The sequence below is a fragment of the Notechis scutatus genome, chromosome 10 (genome assembly GCF_049901735.1).
Source record: "Notechis scutatus isolate UNSWTSFEM ecotype Mainland chromosome 10, rNotScu1.2, whole genome shotgun sequence".
In the NCBI taxonomy this organism is placed as follows: domain Eukaryota; kingdom Metazoa; phylum Chordata; class Lepidosauria; order Squamata; family Elapidae; genus Notechis; species Notechis scutatus.
The window spans coordinates 22,453,206-22,474,484 of NC_142018.1; the positions used below are offsets into that span (position 1 = coordinate 22,453,206).

At 47.9% G+C, this 21,279-nt stretch overlaps 1 protein-coding gene across 3 annotated transcripts in view; it reads right to left on the minus strand.

Annotated features, from left to right (window-relative positions):
- HTR2C (5-hydroxytryptamine receptor 2C) overlaps window positions 1–21,279 on the minus strand; it is a 74,639-nt gene that overhangs the window by 50,564 nt on the left and 2,796 nt on the right. Inside the window, exon 1 of one of the 3 annotated variants that reach the window (XM_087972288.1) lies at window positions 20,356–20,666. The exons of the other annotated variants lie outside the window; for them this stretch is intronic. The gene's annotated coding sequence lies outside the window, so the exon portion shown is untranslated. Of the gene's footprint in view, window positions 1–20,355; window positions 20,667–21,279 lie in introns of those variants that run through there. 3 annotated transcript variants of the gene reach the window in all.

Sequence of the window (21,279 nt, forward strand, 5' to 3'; positions counted from 1 at the left end):
TTCTTTTGCCCCTGGCTTCCTGGCTTTGCTTCCCTTAGAAACCCACCGGAGAAGTTCCTGGATTTTGAGGGCTTTGCTGACCAGGCTCAGTTCCGCTTGCCAGGGGATGCTGAGGGTAGAGAGCAAGGAGGGAAGGAAATGGATTAGACAGCCGCCCCTCCCAGGAGATGCCGCGGGCGAGGAGCCCCTTTGTAAAGAGAGTCACATCCCAGGGAGGGAAGGGGGGAAAGGGGCTTGCCAAGGACTCCTGTCTCCGACCCATGGAGGCAGCTGCCCTGGGGGGGGGAGACTCGGAGAGCAGTGACCAGTGACCTCCCAGTGACCAGCTGCTCTCATGAGCTCCAGAGCTTCAAGCCCAAAGGACCTCTCCATTCTGGGCCAGAGACGCCCTTTTCCCGCTCCTCCTCTCTTCTAATAAGGCTGTTTCTTGTGACCTGCTTCTGTCGGCTGTCAGGTTGTCTGGCTGCTCAGCGTGACCTTTTGTCCCCGGTACAAAAACCAAAGGATTTTGTGTTTTTCTTTCTGACACCGCTTCATCTGGAAAGGTCACTGTTGTGTGGAAACCGCCTCCTCCGCCTCCTCCGCCTCCTTCTTCACAAACCCTTCTGCCCGGGTCTAGGTTGCATTTGAGGCTGCTCCGCTGGTCCCTCCTCTCGGGGCTCACCCAGGGAGTCTTTGCTGCCCGCAGGTGGATCCATCTTCCTTCTGGGCTCTTTGCTAGCTTGAAGCTCCTGGTTTTGAGAATGCGCAACAGACGCTCGGCCAGAAGAGGAGCGAAAACAAAAGCCTGCTTGTCACTCATTGGCGATGAATATGCATAGATGCCACATCGCTTTTGCCTGGCTGTAAATACCAATCAGGCCGTCAGAACCAGGAGCGGCTCAACACAGTGACCTACAGAGGCTGAAAGGTCATAGGATCTATAAACACACACACACACACACACCTTCTGTCAGTGGAGGTGAAGAGGGAACATAATCAGGAAGGGTGGGGCATCCCGTATGAGATACAATAATGTTTAATTGCTCATTTGATCTGAATAGGAAGCGTTTCCCCAAGGGAACGCTCCAAAACAAGATCTTCTACAAAACATGTAAAAATTGTGCAAGCAGAAAAGCGCAGGAACGTTCCAGGTCAGGAGCTGGGCCCATCCCGCCAGGGAGGCCTTTTCAATATCCCGCTCTCTCCCTTTAATTCACACCTGACAGACGGAAGCCAGAACGGGCAGGGGGGAGGGGCATTTTTCTTACCTGGGTAAGAAAGGAAAGTGCACACATACACAACACACGCATCTAGAATGAGTAACACAGGTTAAAATGCAAACTCAAGTGCTAATTCAGCTCTTGTCTCAGTGCCTTGTCTCTGCTAACCACACAAGAGGAGAAAATCAAATTTCTAAAAATAAACAAACATTAGCAGCTTGTGCCCACAACAAGTGTGAAGGGGCTGCAATCTAAACTGATCCACCCACAAAGGGAGACCAGCCGTCCCTTCTTCCCCTCCACCTCCAAAGCCCTTTTCCTTGGGAATTGATTTGATTCTTGGTGACCAGATCTTGGAGAAGATCTACATCCAGACCTTCTCCAGGATGACCTGCCCCAATGTGGTCCTTCAGGTCTTCCAACGTTGCACTCAGGGCCTCAGTAACCGAGTCCGTCCGCCTTCTGCTGGTCATCTTCTTCTCTTTTCTTCTACCTTGCCCAACAATTATGGGCTTCTCAAGGGAGCCAATTATTTGCCTCGACTGATTGTCGTCAGGCTGATGTTGACCCTTTGTGTTGACTCTTGATGGCCACACAGAGGGATCCTCCAGGATCATCTCCACCCAATCTGGCCCTTCAAGGCCTTCCATCCATACATCCATTGCAGCTACAACCAGGCCAACCCATCCTGCTCCTGGTCATCCTCATCTTCTCCCCCTCCCTTTTTCCCCCCCTGGGAGATTCATTCCAACCATCCTTGGGGAAAAGATTCCACCCCTGAATCTAACGCTGAACTGTAACTTCCATTGCAGGGACCTAATTCTAACGGAAAGGACTGGACCAGAGTGCTGATTCGATGTCCTTGTTTGTGGCTGGATACGTTGACCAAGCCCGGCTGCTATGATTAGTAACCCATGGTTTATGGTTTAGCCTCAAAGCCAGGCGATTGCAACTTATCCAACCCACCAGGGCTTTGCTCTGCGAATAACACGGTCTCGGAAAGCAAGGAGCCGGTCAGCACCACCAACACCATTTTCACTTACAGCTCATTGCTGTGGACCCTGGTGGACAGGCCTGCAAGGCCGGGGATGGGGAAATCTTGCCTTGGGACCCGGCCCAGACCCTCTTCGGCAGAGGCCAACGTCCAGCCTTCCAGGCGCTGGAGGGAGGGAGGGAGGCAGCCATGGGCCATTGCCAGGCTCCGTATCCCTCCCGCCCTGGGGTGGGGGAGGGGCGACCAAGCAGCAGAACCATCCCTAGGGTTGCGCACCAGGAAGCCCAGCCCAGCCCCGAGGCTCCCGCAGTGGGAGCCAGACGGTCTCCTCCCTGTTCCTCAGGGAGCAACAGAAGGCCGGCTGCTGCTGCTGCGGCTCATTCCCAGCCAAGGCGGTCTGGTGCAGTCAGGTGGAGAGGGAGCTGCGCAAGGCGCCTGGCTGCATTTCAGACACTCTGGGTGCAACACCCAGGACAGGCAGCCGGTCTCCCAGCCTTCTGTGAGCGCTGCCCTTCCTGCCAGCCTCCAACTGGCTCTGGGGCAGAAGTGCTGGGATTGCCCCCGACAGCTGCAAGCCACTCGGGGTCCAGACGAAAAGCGTCCCCCGTCACCCCTGAATCTGAGCTCAGCAACCGATGGGAGGAAAAAGAGGCAAGGGTCACCTTCCCCACCCCACAACCCCCACCCCCGGTGGCCTCCTTGCCTGCAAAGGGAGCCTGAAACCATCCCGGGAAATCAATAGGCAGGTCGACATCCTGTTGTTGTTGTTGTTTTTACACTTGAGGTCCCGGTCAGGAAAGGATCCTCCTCAACCCAGAGGCCTACAAAGACGGATGGGCTGCGTCAATCAGGGGCCAAGCAATCTTCCCTTCTTGCTCCCCGGCTTGCAAGCCAGAGAAAGGCCCGAGGAGGAAACAGGGTTCACAGGGTGCGTCTCCCTGCTTGGTTTTGGTTTCTAATATCTATCAAGTGTTCACCCACCCACCCGCCCACCCACCCCGTGGGTTGCCCAGGCCTACTGGTGGGATGCCCACAGCAGCTGGGGATGAGGAAGGCCCACACAGGAACTGGGCAGTCTGAAATTTTGTCTGAAATTTGTCTGAAATGCTATAGGGTTTCCTGCCTAAGCAGGGGGTTGGACTAGAAGACCTCCAAGGTCCCTTCCAACTCTGCCATTCTATTCTATTCTATTCTATTCTATTCTATTCTATTCTATTCTATTCTATTCTAATATCTATTCTATTCTATTCTATTCTATTCTATTTCTATTCTATTCTATTCCTATTCTATTCCAATATCTATTCTATTCTATTCTATTCTATTCTATTCTATTCTATTCTATTCTATTCTATTCTATTCTATTTCTATTCTATTCTATTCTATTCTATTCTATTCTATTCTATTCTATTCTATTCTATTTCTATTCTATTCTATTCTATTCCTATTCTATTCTATTCCTATTCTATTTCTATTGCCAACACACAAGCTGACACATCACGGGAAGGAGAAGCGGAAGCGTTAACCACAATTTGTGCCACTGCTCGGAGGCTCCTTGAGAATTTCTACTGGTGCGATTTGTACAGACTCCCACAGTGCCCCATTGTCTGCCACCTAAACTGAAAGGCAACATTTTCTTAGAAAACAAGTTTAAGTCCTCCCTTATTTTAAAACAGCCTGTCCTTTTTCTTTTGCCTCACTTTACAAAAACCTCTCAATTGCATCTTTGTACCAGACCGTGAGCATCTCCTCCCAAAAAGCAAACTTCCTAAGTGCCCGTCTTACACAAAGGCTCGGTTTATTCTTGGTTTTTTTCCTCTTTTTGTAGCATGAAATGCAGTTTGCATGGTATCCAAATCCTTTCTGCTGAGAGTGCATAGCCTTCAATGCAAAAAGAGTTATTTTCCTGTGAATGTGGATCAAACACTCCAATGGTTTGTTTTAAAATGGGAAAATAAAACAAAACCCTGCAGGTTTCATTGTCTTCTCGGAGGCCCTCTACACAATCCTGCACCTGTGTAAAGCCATGGAGAACTGGGGTGGGGTTTGCAGCTGGCACCCCTTCTGTGCCACCCTGGGTGTACCTTCTTTTATCTGACAGTAGATGGAACAACCTATTCAGGGGACAAAACAGCTACACCACCAGTTCCTGAAACAAATCCCAGGTGTTTTCTGTTCCTATTCCCAGAGGGGGAAAAACTTTAAATATTTCCATGCAGAGCCTGTATTACAACAGAGCCCTTCCTCTGGAAATGCCATTTTCCCAAAATCATCCTGTTTATCTGGGCCATGAAATGTGAACCAATTCAGCTGTTCCTCAACTTCTTCCCACGACTGGAATCGATGCAGTCACAATGTTATACCTGGAAGTCAATTTTATTGACTTTAGTGAGACTTATTTCTAAACAGAAACACACCTTTGGCCCAAGACCAAAGTTCTGGCTTCCACTGGGTTCTTCCAAGGAATTTATCCAGCTGCTTTCCCCTCCCAGGACTCATCCAATCTGGCCCTTTGCACCAGAGGCAAACCAGACAGTCGCATTCCCATTTTTCAAAATAGCTCTGGAGAACTGCTGCAGCGTGTCCCCCAATGCAATAAGGGCCCCCCGGGGCCTTAGCCAAAAAGGACTGGCCCCCTTTTTTTTGTTCCCGCAATGTATGGGGAGGGTTAAAGGTGTACAAGCTGACTGGTTAGTCTTTGGCTCAACACACCTCTTTTGTGTCCTTTATTAACAACCCTCCCCACCACACAGGAGGGCCTCTGGGGCCACCCAGGATGGGCCCCTGCTGCAGAGGAAGGAGGCCCCAGGTTTCTCCTTCCTTCCCGGAGGGGGAACCTTCACCGTTCCCCCTAAAAACACTTTCAGCATTTTCCTGGATCTGCTGGGGCAGCACAGAGACCAGCCAAGAATCTTTCTTCGGGGTTTCAGTCACAAGCAGAGGTGGCTTCTGCAGAATTTTCCACAAAGACTTTCTGTTCAAAGTACAGAACATAAATCACTTAAGGAAAGCGCCAAAAGGCACACTAGATCCAATAACGCCGCAATACGTTAACCGTTAGCCATCTATTCCAAGGGCATCAGAACTTGAACTTCAAACACACCACGATTAATTAAACTCACACCCACACGGCACTCATACCGAAACACCCACCTTGCGGCTCACATTGTGAGAACTAACCAAAAACCCTCTATGGTTTTAGCAATATTGTGTCCTTCAAAAAGGGCGTATTCTGTCATGAACAGGAACAGGGCCTGAGGTCAACCAACCAACCAAGAAAACGAAAGGGAACGTCTTGGCATTCATTTCTTTCTGGGCATCAGACCCCCAATTGTCAAAGCAAAGACCTCAGAACCAAGGAGCTTCTCCCAATGCAAAGCTGTAGGGGGGCCTTCCTGGGGGTGGGTGGGGAGGGGTGGACGGTTGCACTTATAAAGCTGCAAGGTTATGGGGAGGCTTTGCTTTCTTCAGATCTCACTCAGACACCTCCCCAAACAGAAGGCCTCCCTCCTTTCCAGCCAAAGTGCCATCAACGAAATGGTGTGCTGAGCTTAGGCCAGGCCGTTGTGGCTGCTCCCATCTTCACCTTCTAGACAGACAGCCCGAAATGGAAGAAGGTGAGGGGTCCTTGGTGCCCGCCGAGCTTGGACGTTTCACGGCCCAAACTAGATAAGGTCATTAGTGCTCATCTTATGGAAGTTTCCTCTTGTTGTCTTGGCCGGGGCTCCTTTCCTTCAGAAAGACATTCTTGAGCAAATAAAAATTGGTAAATATATTATATTCCTCCTTGAGCAAATCAAATAGAAAGTGTTCTCAAGTTTCTGGCTCTCCAACCTCGGATCAGCTTTCGCTCTCCGTCACTGGAGCTGTCCCAGGTCTACCTGAGCTGCGATCCATCCCAGCTTTAACCTGAGCACGTTTGCTGATGGAGGCAGAGGCTTCACTGGGCTCCCACTGTGGAATGACTGCCAAATGCCATTACTTGCACTGCAATGCAGGAAATGAGAATGTGCCTTAGCATCGGAGAGCAAATCAGATCAAGTGACAAGCTGCCACTGAATGCACTTTTAGACCTGGCCTTTTATTGGTTTAATTGGATAAATAGCTTCCCTGGAGGACTCTTTTAAGCACTCGGCAAGGCCCAAAATAGCTCCAGCTTGGATAGCAGTGGGGGAGGCTGTGCTGGGCTCCCCAACAGTCCCACTCAAAGCCCAGTCAACCTGCTAGGAGGACATTTCTGTGAAGGAACAGAAACTCAGGCTACGTTTCCCAGGAAGGACTGCACACAACCTGGAATGCCCAGGTTTCCCCCAAAATTAAAATGAACGACTCCTGGGGAGGTTTTTTCCCTTGACAAACATATGTGAGAGAAATTAACAATTTATTGCAATCGGGCGACATTTTGACCGAAGGGGGAAAGATCTCCCCAGACCTCGTCCCCATCAGATTTGCCACTGACGTTCCTTTGGTAGATAATCCTAAAATATTCTTACAAGTCTAGAAATTAATTCAAAGGGAGTTTTAACAATTTTTATCAATCCAGCTCACAACAGATGGCTTATCGTTATGAAATCATATTCTCTAAAATTCTTCACTAAGACACACAAAGCGATCAGTACAAGATTCCCATAAAGGAGCCAATTTGCCAGGTTGTTACAGATCATAATATTCTTGCCGGAGTGTCACATATTGATTTTTTTCTCTTTCTCTCTGTACCAGCAAGAGAATATCCTTGAAAAAACAATTAATGGTTAATTACCAAGATGTCCATCAGTGAAGTGCTAGTAAAGAGGCCATTATGAAAAAAAGAACAAGAAGGAAGGAAGGAAGGAAGGAAGGAAGGAAGGAAAGAAGGAAGGAAGGAAGGAGAGAGAGAGAGAGAGAGAGAGAAAGAGAGAGAGAGAGAGAGAGAAGGAAGGAAGGGGTGTACTAAATTACAGAGCACATCATGTCTTGGTTAAATAAATGCTAGGATGACAGTATTTTGATTACAAAAGAAAGAAACTTGTGCAATGACCAAGGATAATAATAGAGGAGGGTCAGTATTCAAAGTATATAGCCCTCAAAGGACAGCCAATCCATCGGTAGTTTGCCTATGTAGATTCCTTTGCATCACCAACCAGTTTGTGCACTTTGTCCTGGCAATAAGCATCACATCCCTGGAAATGGCCTAGAAGCATCACATCGCCAAAGTTGCCTGCCACACTGAGACCTCCTCAAAAGCCTCAAAACCACCTCCAGAAAAACCTGCTACCTAATTCTTCACTTGCCATGGATATTTTGGCCCTACCCAAGAGCAGCTCGTTCTTCAGAGAGGTTCGCTCCTGGAGCCTCTGTTGCTGAGTTTTCCGCAGGAGCTCTGCCACAAGAAGGCCTATTGTGTTGGCCTTTCTTGTTGCAGGCCGTTTGAGGCTGTGATATAATTGTGCAGGTTGGTACAGTATTCTCAAATGTTATTTTTTGAAAGAAATGCTCCCCTAAATGTCAGGAGGTTTTGTGCCGAACGCTCACCATTGTGCCTTTGTGGCTCAGGAGTTTATTCAAGAAGAGGCTCCTACTGGGATTAGCCTAGCATTTCCCAAACTGCTTGACTGCCTCTGGGGAAACGTGGCTCCCTCCCCAACCCTCCCAACTCTAACAAGGCCACACAACTTCCAAGTGTTATTACAATATGGAACAACAGCATGAAGCGATCCAGGATAGCACCCGGCGATCACGAGGGACGGGGGGATAATTCACTGGATCAGTCCTAGCGACCCAAAAGCCAGCTCGGCCCTGGTGAGGTGCCAGGAGAATTAAGCCTGGTCCGTCTCCTGCAAAGTCAAGAGAGGAGAAAATAGTGGGGCTCTGAAGAGGAGAAGCAGCCAGAGAGAAGCCACCAAGGCCACCAGCGACTGAGTTCACCGCTTACTCTCCTCAACTCCTTGGTCTCTGGTGGCAGCATTTAAAATTCAGATGTTAAACACCCACAATTTGCAAATGACATTCTCCAGTTTACGTAGGTGTAAGAGTTGCTTCAAAATGCGTGGCTGAGAAATGGTGCTCAAAATCTGCCTTCTGTGGTATAAATTAGGGCCTGGGGGGATCTCCCTAAAAATGGACTTTTGTGACTCATCCTTCCCTAAGCAGATGCCCCTCCAAGAGCTTCGGATTTCACCTCCCATGACTTCCAACTAGCATGGCTTCCGCTGGGAATCCTGGGAGTTGGAGGAAGCTCTTGAAGGCAACCCATGGAGAAGAGGCCTTCTACTCTGCAGCAGCTGCAAGGTCTCCTGGCTCAGGGTCATATCTTCTCACACCAACTGAGAAACAAAAAAGGGAAAATCTATTTCCCATAAAACATTTAATTCTAAGCTTCACCTGACCCTGGAAATGAAGACCGATTCGTTCTTTGACGTCTTAATCAAGGGCAACACCACTGAGAAGCCAAGAAGAAGAAAACAAACCACCCACTGTGTCTCACTTCTCCATCCCACAGGAGAAGGAAGGCTCGAATTCGGAGCACAGGAGTTGCCTTCACACAGCTGCTGAACCAGGGAGGTTTCCCAAACTGCAGGTTCTTGAGTGAACTATAGGAAGGGGACTAGGATTTATAAACGGCCTCCACCTGATGACAGGGAAGCCCAAATCCAACAAAGGACACTGTAAGCCAAGCATCCCGCACAAGCCTGTATTTCCACCTGGGGAAAGATAATGCAAAGTGATTCTCCCCACTCTGCCCCACTCCCCACCCATCACCTTTGCTGCTTGGGCTGAAGATGTACAGTCTCTGCCACACCTTGCAACAAAGGAGCTGTCCGTGGTGCTTCTCTTCCCAGGACTTTGCCATTCAAAGCAAAACCCAACCACGAGGGTGTCAGCTGGTGCTCCATTCAAAATCCAAGAAAGAAATACTTAGACTCTGGCTCCCCAAAGATTCCCCCAAGTCCTTTTCTACTCTTCTAGTAGTGCCAGTAGTTATAGCCATTCCTAATTTTGCATGTGGCATGAACCTGTGGCGTGTTCTCACAACGCCAACCTTGTTGGAACAGGCCGTGGCACTCCTGGACTTTTGAAGAGACATGCAGAATCAAACATGCAACTTCTTGTCATCCAGTGTAGGAGGCCACCTGCTGCATTTGGACGGGCAGAGGGGTGGCCCTGAAACTGGTCAAGCAGGACCGTGCCTGCCAGTCCAGCTTTCGGAGTTTCAGACAATATTGCCTGGGAAAGGAGACTCTCAGCCACCACGGCTCCCCTTTCCTGGCCTTGAAGGGGGTCCTCTTTTGACCCAGGACTGCCCTAGGACAGGAGCATGACCTCTCGGTAGCCCTTCCTCCACGCCCCCCCCTTTAAAACTGACCTGGGGGGCCTGGTGCACCCTTGAAGGGCCAATGGGGAAGGGGAGTAAGCAGCGGAGGGGCTTCTCCCCCCCTCCCCAAGCCCCCTCTCTGCCTTGGCTCCTCTGAGGAACGCTGCCCTGCAGTGCCCACTTTTCTCCTGAGGGCCACTCCGATCTTCTTGCTTCTGATGTCTATAATCTTGACATTACACCACTCCTAGTGACGGGGAATCAATAAAAGCATCCCGGCTTGATATAATTTGCTGAGTAAACAAGACAAGACAGGAGTCGGGAAGATCAGCCAATGACAAAATATCTTGTCCAAGTTCAAACAAATTATGCAGAAAAGAAAAATCGCCTTTATCCTCCCTCCAAACATCATTTGCTCCAGGTCTTAGGAGCCGCCTTCTCCTGCCCAGGTCTTCCCTCTCCCTCCAGGTGAGAGAGGCTGGATGAGGAGGCACCCCCTGATCCAACACCTTGGATTTTGCTCCCCTGGGATTATTTGGTCACCTCCCTTATTTGGAATTAGCAGAATCCAGGGCATTATTGGAATGGACTGTTCCCAGGGACATCTGGCACCCATTAGCCACAAAGCATTTAATTTACTCCTCCTCCTCCTCCTTCAGATCTGATTCAATTGCTTTGGTAATGTTATTAATTCTTCCTTTCATCAGAAGAGCTATTTATTAACCTTTGTTGCCGTCGAGATGGCCGCACAGGCAGTGCCAGAGGAAGCCAAGGCATCTCTGCGTGGCCCCACCCCTGCCAAGGGCGCCCCTCAGCCCAAGGCTTCCCGGGGGCTCCCAGGGTGCACCAGGCCGATGTCTTTGGTGTGCTCGCAAGGGGTGAGATCATGGTTTTGCCTCAGAGGGTGGCGCAAACGCCACTAATTGCATTAAGCGAAGCTTGGTTAAGCAGGGTGCATCAATCAACATGCCCTGACTATATATGTCATAAGTGGCTCGCTTAGCCATGATTCAGGGAGCGAATCGTAATGGTCTGGATTCATGCCATATGGCAATCAATCAGCCACATTTTACAAGGTTCAATTAAACCAGAATCCCAGAAAGCCCACCACGGCACGGGGCAATGCAAGAGATTCTCAGAAGGTAAAACATTCAGCTTTATCGCTGCTTCCACACTGAAAGTCCAACCTCACGATTGCCATAAGCTCCACCTGGCCCCAAGACAACCCCACGTTCTTTTCACTGTTGGGAGGGCCCACTTCGCTCCACACCAACTCCCCTGCCATCATTGCCCTCCCCCTCCTCCAGCAGCCAGCCGGTCACAAACTCCCCACAGAAGTGGGTCTTGCCCGAGGAGCGAAGGGCCAGGGCTCCATCCGGAGGGAGGCCCAGGCAAACCCACTTGAAGAATTGGGGCCCCATTGACACACTCCCTCTGGAATCGGAGCAAGTGACAATTGCGAGATGAGGCAAAGGACTCCGGCCGTGCAGCAGGAAGAGAAGAGGGGAGAGCAAAACGGGGAGCTTTGGCAGCTGCTGGCATGGTAAAAATAACAAACTGGTGGCACTGTTGGCTTTAACGGGATTTTGTAGCTGATCACACTAATTTAAAATCAACTCGCCTTTCATCAGCCATCGTTCTTGTGGAAGTTGCCTGCCAGCTCCTCCCTGCCAGTCTCAAGTGTCAATTGTCTCCACCCCGTAACAAAAGCTTGTCACGTCCTCTCCTCTGAAGAGGTCTCCTTGGCTGATTGCACCCTGAGCACCCCTGGGTTGGGGGTGGGGGGAACCTGCACTGGCCCTTTGCTGGAGGGGGGTGTCCTGCAAGACTTTACAGAGCACCCAGAAGACGATCCAAACACAGGCTATGAAACCACTTTGCAGGGCCGAAGGTTTTCTCTCTCTCTCTCTCTCTCTCTCTTCTTTCTTAACCCCATAGCAGTGTTTGGAGGTCACACAGCGTCCCCACTGGGCCTTCTGATGGAGAAGTCGGTGCTGCCTCCAGTTGGCCGGTGGGTGCAGATGGGTGCAAATTAACAGCAGCCACCGTGTGCCCAACGTCTGCTCCCATTCTTCCTTCAGGCCTTTTCGAAGGTGACCATTGCCCCAACTGGCCCTTGAGTAGGAAGAGTGGCAAAGGTGTCCACTGGGCAAGAGAGTGGCACGATTGCTTTGCCAGGAAGACTCTGGTAATCTCCACGGGCAGGGCCCAGCCTTTGCAGGTCCCTTTCTGTCGTGTGAAAGCAAAAATGTGCGTGTTACCTGAAGCTACACCCCGCAACCCAACCGGACTCCGGCTATTCAGGTCCTCCTTGCCAGAACTGACTCCCTCCTTTCAAATCTGAGAACAGCCCTTAAACGGCCGTTTCCACCCCTTTGCAAACCTTCTGTAGCCCTGAACAGCAGCTCTGGTTTTATGAACTTCCTTCTTAAAAAATAAAACAACACTGAGGGTTGGATTCCCCACCCACCCACCCACCCACTCCCCCCCCCTCTCTCACACACACACATACACACACTGAGCTGGTGCTACCTCTGCAGGTAATTGACAGAGGGAAAAGGAGTTAGATTTGAGAAGAGCACTTTGATAGGAACTAATCTGATAATTTTCAGACAAGTCATAATTCAGCTAAAATCTATTTAAGTGGGGGATCTGCTCTGTGAAATGTTGAATATTTATAATGTTCATGCAGTTCCATCAGCTTGATTGCCCCCAAGACACCAGGCTTTTAGGCTCTGCTAAATCATTAGGAGCAGGAGGCTTGATGTGAAGGGGAGCTTCCGTTAATTGGCCGAAAAGCCCAAGGAATCCGTCAGAGAGCAGAGCGGCCCAGGCCTCCGTCCCCTCCCCTCCCCTCCTGCAGGATATCAAGGTGGGCATTGCCACCAGCTGGCCCTAAACCCGGATCCAAGAGGAACCTTCCCACGGCCAGAGGTGTGCAAATCGACAGAGGGGAACACTAGCCTGCTATTATTCCCACAAATAACCCTGCAGCAAACAAACACCCACGGATCTACACGGGTAGCAAAGATCCCCCTCTGGGGAGGGGGGAAACGGGCGAATCTTCTCCGTTGGGAACAGGCTGGAAAGGAGCAGGGATGTTCCCGAGGTCTGGATTCCTTTACACCCCTCAAGAGCGGCTGGGATACGGGCAACGGGGCTCCTGCCGAGGGCTGCAAGACGCTCTTAGAGCCAAAGCCAGGGGAGAGCCGGCTACCCACGAGCAAGGAGGAGAAGACACAGTAGCGATGTCATTCCCTATTTATGGGATGGGATAAAAGCTAATGATCCCCAACTGCCCAGAATTGGGTAATATATCCTACAGCCCTGGCACTTTGGGTGGAAAATCATTTTTTTTAAAGGCGTTTTTTCTTTGTCATCTGAGCAAGAACAGAGCAGCAAACGCTGCTTGGATTTCAGTCCAAATTCTCCATTAAGCGGGGGAGGGAGAGAAATCAAGACCATTATTGTCTTTTCTTTCTGTTTTTTTTTAAAGAAGTCATACTTTCTGAAGAGTTCACTGGGGGGAGATCAAGAAAGGCTGCCGGGTTGTGGAGGGAGCTGAGTCAAGAAGAACGGCCGAGGAAGAAGAGGAAGAGGAAGAAGGGGACCAGCTGTGGGAAACTATCCCTGCCAGAGGAGACTCCAGCTGGATTTCCCTCTCCGGAGGTCTCCAGGGATGGAGGAAGGAGGCCAGGCTCCCATTTGCCCTGCAGCAGAAGCAACAGGCAACAGGCAGCGGCATCTGGCTAAGGCCATCCTTCTCAGCCCTGGCAGCTTTAAGACGCGCCTGGACTTCAACTCCCAGAATTCCCCAGCCAGCATGCCGGGGAATTCTGGTTGCTCCTGAGTTTGAATGATGCTAAACCATAAAGCGTGGTTTGTCGATCCCAGCAGGGGTTGGTTTGTATTAGATGCTAAGCACTCGCAGGCAACAGCTTAGCATCATGTGTGACCATGGCAGCTGTTAAATTGGAGGCTTAAGGGAACACTTAGAAGAAGACAGATATTACCTCTTTGAGACGATGCTACTACGACAGGCCTGAGAACGTTGGAGAGTCCAACCACTCACTCAGATTATTTGGGGAGACTTTGAAGAAGACAGAAGGGAATGGATAGCACAGATCTGGCTTGGCCGTTCAGCCGTGTAACGTCTTTAATTAGATTCCAGGGACTCATTTGAAACTGCCCAGCCTTTCCAAACACCTCAGCTGCCTACTTCAAAATCTGCCCGTGAAAATAATAGAGTCCTGAAGTGAATCTGGAGTTGTTAGGTATAACATTGATACCAAATATGGTTTGGGTGAATAAATATATAAAACTTAGATATCATGGTTTAAGTGCTTATCACTTTAAGCACAATGCAGCAGGCAATTAGCCGATTAAGGGTGCGGTTAGAAGTTACAATATAAGGAAGCATTAGAAGCTGGAAAGCTTGCTGGCTGTAACTGTGTGCTGCTGCGTCTGTTACTGTAACTGTGTGCTGCTGTGACTAACTGTGATTACTGACTGTGAGTGCCTGTGACTGAACTGTTTTTGTTTGCTACTGTTTGCTGAATATCCAGCGTTTGTTTCTCTGGAGAGTGAAACCGGAGGAGAGAAGATATCTTTATCGGCTGATAAAGATATTGCAAGGACTCTTAACTTGGACTATACTAGTGAGTCTTACTGGATGGAAATACTGTGAATGACTTAATGGACTGAATGACAATGCTTAAACTCTAACTGGATTAAAAACTATTTAAACTACAAACAGTGTTTGTATTCAGTGTGTGTATACTCTGGGGCCCTTCCGCTCTCCTTTGGCTTCCTGGCTTGACTACTGCTGCAATACTCTTCTAGGGTTAATTCCCAAACCCTAACATTGGTTATGGGCCCAGCAGCATAGTCTAACTAACCAGGATATAGCAGAGAGAGTTGGTGTGAGTTGCACATTACTGTAAAAACAAACTGTTTTAATTAGTTTAAAATAGTCAAAATATCTGAAGAGTAATGGCACAAGTAAATTTGTCACAACTGTCCATGATATCCAGGCTGGATGGAACAAACTATGTTTCATGGTCAATGAAATGTAGTTTACTTCTACGCAGAGAATGTTTGTGGGACATTATAGCAAACCCACCAGATGTGAGTAGCTGGGATCCTGCTGATGATGATGATAACGAAAAGTTACAAGACTTTAAACTGAAGAATGAGCAGGCTTTATGCATCATAGGACTGACTCTATGTGATCAGCAGCTTGTCCATATTCGTGGAGAAGAAAATGCTGCAAACTGCTGGGAGAACCTCAGGAAGATTTATGTTCGGGACAGTGTAGGAGCACATATAAATCTTACACGGAAGCTTTTTCGAACGCATCTTCAGAGGAATGGAGATATGTTAGTTCATTTAAACTGTATGAAGAGCATTTTTCAAGATTTGCAAGAAAAAGAGCTTATATTTAATGAACTGCAACAAGTCTACATAATATTATCTTCATTAGATCAAAGCTATGATGACTATGTGACTTCGTTAGAGGTATTGCCAAAAGAAAGCCTCTCATTAACCGAGATTACAGGCAGGCTACTAGAAGAAGCCAGAAGAAGGCGTGAGCGTGACGAGCTGAGAGAAGATAAGAAAGAAGAGAATTTATCTTCATCGGCATACACAATTAAAAAGTGTTTTAATTGTGGAGGCAGAGGACATTTGGCAAGATTTTGCAAAAAGAGAAAAAGCCAGAATGTAAAAAGCCAAAGAAAGCATTTGAACTAGCCACGTTTAGCAACTCTGATGTGAAGAATAATTTATGGGTGGTTGACAGTGGCGCATCCCACTGCATCACAAGAGATAAGACAAAATTTATAAAAATGTCTACAAGTTCTCAACATATATCACTTGCTAATGGCTGGAACCTGAAAGCGAAAGGTCAAGGTTTTGCACGTTGTCCGTACATAAACCAGGATATAAAAATGTTGTATGTACCACAACTAAAGTTTAATTTGCTTTCAGTAAGGGTATTAGATAAATTAGGTTATGTAATTACTTTTAAAGATAATAATTGCATAATTGAAAAAGATAACAAAAGGGTAACTGCAGCTTTAAATGGAACATTATATGTATTAGATAATAGTAAGAAAGGGAGGCACAAACTGTATTTAATAATATAAAGCCTCATGATGAATGTATCCATTTATTGCATAGGCGTTTGGGGCATGTAAATTTTAAAATGCTAAAACGTACAGTTGAGTTATCTGAAGGAATAAGGTTAAAACCTTGTGATAAATATTTGCGTTGTAATGTTTGCTGTGAAGATAAGAGCAAGGTATTGCCTGCAAATAGGCTAAATGGTTTCAAAACAAAAGAACCTTTAGAAGTAGTATTTGCAGACATAATAGGTCCAAAGAAACCCAGTATGGGAGGTGCTAGATATATACTGAGCATTATGGACCATTATTCTAGATATGGGTTTTGCTATTTAATGAAAAGCAAAACTGAAACATATCAACATTTTTTCAATTGGCTTAGGTTTGCTGAAAGAAAGTCAAAACGGCAACTGATAACCCTGGTGACAGATAATGGTACGGAATTTATTAATAACAAATTCCAGAACAGACTTAAGATAGCTGAATAGAGCATAAGAAGTCTGCTCCATACAGGCCAGAACATAACGCTTTTATTGAAAGAAGAGGCCAAACACTACAGGCAATGGTTAGAACAATGTTAAATGATTCTGGGTTACCTGATTCTTTGTGGGGGGAGGCTACAATGTGTGCTAATAACATATTAAACAACGTTGTTAATACAACAACAGGTGAAATTCCATTTACCAGATGGCATGGCAGGAAACCTGATCTAAGTTACCTGCACACATTTGGTGCACCAGCATGGGTGCATATTCCTGCACAACTCAGAAAAAAAGGGCAACATAGAGCTAAAAGATTTTTCTTCGTTGGTTATCAGGCAAACCATAGGGCATATAGATTTTGGGAGAAAGGCACATCTAAAGTGTTATGTAGTGCTAGTGCCCAATTTCTAGAACATGAAGGATGGGAGAAAATAGAACAGGATGCCAATAAAGATGTAATTATTGAATCCTATAGAAATCCCATTAGTTATCCCTGTAACTTTAAAAATAAAGTAAAGAGACAAATACAGGATGAAATAGTGCCCATAAAGGAAGAAACAGATTCAATAGCTGAACAGGATGAGGAAGATGAACAGGTAGTAGTTCAACAAAGTCCTCCTGTAAGCCCTGTAATTCCCAGAAGAACTACACGTATATCTAGACCGCCTGATAGGTACCAGGCTAACACAGTGTGCCAGATTAATCAAGTTCCTAATTCTGTAGAAGAAATTAAAAAGTATCCTAATAAGGAAAAGAAAAATGGTATGCAGCAATGAATAAGGAACTGAATTCATTAAGAGATATGAAGGTATATGAAAATGCCAAATTACCTGTAGGAAAGAAATCCATTGGCTGCAAATGGATATTTAAGGTAAAAACAGATAAGGATGGTAATTTAATCCATAAGGCAAGGTTAGTAGCCCAAGGTTTTAGGCAGAATGCCAATGACTATGATGAGGTGTTTGCACCTAGTCTTAAGGCAGCAACCTTGAGAACAGCTTTAGTGTGGGCAGCTAGTAAAAACTATATAGTTAACCATTTAGATGTGGAAACTGCTTACTTGCACGCCCCATTAAAACATATTATTTATATGAAAAAACCTGTTGGTATTAAAAGTGAAAATAAGGATAATAATGATTGTTGGTTGTTAAAGAAAAGCCTCTATGGTCTTAAACAATCAGGCTATGAATGGAACCAGTATATTGTAAAGGAACTAGACAATATAGGATTTAAAGCTGGTTTAGCCGATCCATGTCTGTTTAAGAGGGAGACAAATGGGAAAGTATCATTATTATTACTATTCACAGATGATATTGCATTGATAACTGAAACTAATGATGAAGCAAATAAAATAATAGCATCATTAGGAAAGAGAATAAAGATCAAGCAATTAGGGAGATAAAGAAGTATCTCGGTTTGAATATAAAGAAAACACGGAAAGGTTTTAAGATATCTCAGGAAGATAAGATAAGCAAATTACTAAAAGATTACAAGATGGAGTTTTGTAAGCCAGCTAAGACTCCAATGAGTCAGGAGTTTAGCAACACTGATGTACAAAGCCCTGAGTTTGTTAAGGTGATTTATCAATCTTTAATTGGTAGTTTGAGTTATATTAGTAATTGGTCTAGACCAGATATATATACTGCGTGAATCAGTTGGCTAGATTCAATTCTGCACCATGTGAAAGACACTGGAATGCAGCTAAGAGGATATTAAGATATCTTAAAAGACAATGAATTATTCATTGTATTTAGAACCAAAGGGTGATTTAATTTTGAGTGCATATGCAGATGCTAGCTTTGCATCAGAAAAAGACCCTAGAAAGTCGACTTCAGGAACAGCCATAATGCTGGGTAAGACATTAATAGGCTGGAAGTCAATAAGACAACAGCATATAAGTTTGTCTACTATGGAGGCAGAATTCTCCTGTTTATCATTGTTATGTACAGAGTTAATAATGTATAAACAAATGTTAATTGATATAGGTATAACTGTAGATTATCCTATAATTATACATGAAGATAATCAGGCAGCAATTCAAATGGCCACAAATATTGGAGTAAAAACAAGGAGCAAGCATACAGATCTAAGATACCTAAACGTGAGACAATCTGTAAGAAGTAATATGATTCAGCTAGAGTACTGTATGTCGGAGGACAATTTAGCTGATAATTTTACTAAAGCCCAAGGTGCCAGTAAGCACCAGGAGAGTTGTGAAAAATATGGGATAAGATTGTAAGGTATTATATATTTATTTCACCCAAAAGGGGAGTATGTTAGGTATAACATTGATACCAAATATGGTTTGGGTGAATAAATATATAAAACTTAGATATCATGGTTTAAGTGCTTATCACTTTAAGCACAATGCAGCAGGCAATTAGCCGATTAAGGGTGCGGTTAGAAGTTACAATATAAGGAAGCATTAGAAGCTGGAAAGCTTGCTGGCTGTAACTGTGTGCTGCTGCGTCTGTTACTGTAACTGTGTGCTGCTGTGACTAACTGTGATTACTGACTGTGAGTGCCTGTGACTGAACTGTTTTTGTTTGCTACTGTTTGCTGAATATCCAGCGTTTGTTTCTCTGGAGAGTGAAACCGGAGGAGAGGAGAAGATATCTTTATCGGCTGATAAAGATATTGCAAGGACTCTTAACTTGGACTATACTAGTGAGTCTTACTGGATGGAAATACTGTGAATGACTTAATGGACTGAATGACAATGCTTAAACTCTAACTGGATTAAAAACTATTTAAACTACAAACAGTGTTTGTATTCAGTGTGTGTATACTCTGGGGCCCTTCCGCTCTCCTTTGGCTTCCTGGCTTGACTACTGCTGCAATACTCTTCTAGGGGTTAATTCCCAAACCCTAACAGGAGTTCCGTATAATTTCCTCTGGATCCTGGCTGAAAACCTTGGTAGAACTGGTAGAACGTGAGTCATAGCCGGCTCCTTTAGAGATGCTTGGGAGGCTCATATCCTGGAGCTATTTTAGAAACCACCCAGTAGCCCTCATGCAACAAAGGCAAAGAGAGAGAGAGAACCTTTCTTGCCGCCACGACACAAGGCTCTTTGCTCCAGGCCCCTTGGAGGGCAAGGCCAAGACGCTCCCAGGGGTGGAGACGCCAAGGAGGTGGAGGAGGGGAGGGAGGGACCCTTTTACTGGTTCCCAGTGCCGGGAGAGATGACGCCCACTCCAGGCCGGTTTCCCAATGGAGGAGAGCAAGCATCCGGTTCAGCTGCTAGGAAACAGGGGCAGCATCCAGGCCAGGAGAAAGGGAGGCCTTCCCAGGTGGTCCTCCTGAGCTCCAACCTCTTCCAGGCATCCTTACAGAAGCCCCCGGGGGAAGGGCCCCTCTTGTCAGCCCATTTCCATCCGATGCTCCCCAACTGTTATGGAGGGAGGGGGGAGTTCGGAAGAGAGCAACCCCAGAGTCCCAAAGACGTTTCACAAGGTTCGGAGGGCCTGAGACTCCTTCTCTTCTACAAGGGGGAGTTCCTCTGAGCTCCCAGGAAGGGGGAAATGCTCTGGACACTCAGAAATTGCCACCAGGTGGGGGGGACTTTTTTCGGTTGATGGGGGCGCCTCCAGTGGCAATCTATTAAGGACTTCATGTTCAAGGTGGACCAGAATCCGATGGGGGATTCAGGAATGCGAGGGACTAAGGGGGAAATCCGGTCAAGGTGTGGTTTGCCTTGTCTCTGCCCTGCATGGATCACAAACCCTGTTTCACTGTGTGGTGTTGTGTCCATGAACCAAACCGCCAGGGCTTGCTCTCCATATCACCGTAAAAACCGGCATCCTCCCAGGTAGGAACCTGGCCAGTTTCCCCAGTTGGAGCCACCTCAAAGGTCTCCAGCTGTCTCCCCACCTCTCTCCCCCCAGCCCCGAGCCGTCTCTGAGCCAGTCCCTCCCAGGTTCATCAGCAGGTGTGAAGTTCTCACACACACCCCTCACTGTCCATCATTCGGGGTTCAGTTCCAACCCTTGGCGAGACCATTCTGCAGCTCACAGCCATTCCAGACAATGCCTGGACGCCACTAACCTTTGCCCCCTTCCCTGGTCCCCAGTTCCTGCTCCCTGTGAGGGTCTCCCGAACCTGGGGGGAACCAGCTTCCTTCACCCGCCCCCTTTGCTCCGTTCCTGGTCTGCAGCCAGCCCTCTGCTCCCAGCCACCGACCCCCAGGGTCTGAGAAAGGCCACCCACAGCTCCAAGCCACCTTGGACCCTCCGCTGTCCGGCCCTTAAAAGGCCTGGCCAGACCTACCTTCGAAGGAGCCTCCCGAATGCAGGTGGACGTTGCAGCCTCTCCTTCCAGCCACCAACAAACCAACATGCTCTACACATGAGCCAAGCCCCGTCAATCCTCATCGGTGCCAAAGAGCCCCCAGGACGGAGGTCAGAGTGGGGGTCATCGCTTCAGGGGGTCAGACCAGACTGGGATCCTAGTAGCCGTGAGGTTTCCAAGAGGTCCTTCTCTGCCCCACACCAACTTTCACCTCTCCCCGGGGATTATTAGCCTTGCCTGGCCCGCCTGCCTTCCATCTCCGGTGGCTTCGAAGATAAGCCGGGGTCCGTTTATCCCCTTCCGTTGGCTGCCCTTCCCCTTCTTCCCTGCCGCAGCCGGGCCCCCTTCCTTGGCTCCCTCGAAGCCCCTTCCTCCTGGCACGGAAGCCTCGGCTCTGCGGGACCGTCCCCAGGCGCGCTCTGAGAGGCAGGCGGCTATTGTCACCTGCCGAGGCTGCCGAAGTGGCGGGCGGTTGGCTGGCCCTTGCACAGAGCCGGCCCTCTTCCTGCCGCCGCCGCCGCTGCACATTTGGCAGCTACCAGATGAGAGCAAGCAAGCCAGGCAGCCTCCCGCTTCTCCCTGCTGGGCAAGTGGGTCAGGCAGCGGCCGGTGCAGGGAAGGTTTCGGCTGCCTTCCGAGGTGCAGACAAGACCCGGGCGCGAAGGGTCCCTGGAAGGGGGGCTCTCCCGCCCAGGCCGCCGGCTCCTCACGCGTGGGACCTCTTCCTAAACAGGGGAAAGGAGATGGCGGGGGGCGGGGGCGCGCGGTTTGTCAGCTGCAGGAGACGCTCGGCAAGATCGTTTCCCTCACGCCTCGCACACGAAATTGACAGTCGTTTTTTAAGCATCGCTTTCTTCCTCTTGGAATGTGCCTATGCACACACACACACACGCACACACACAC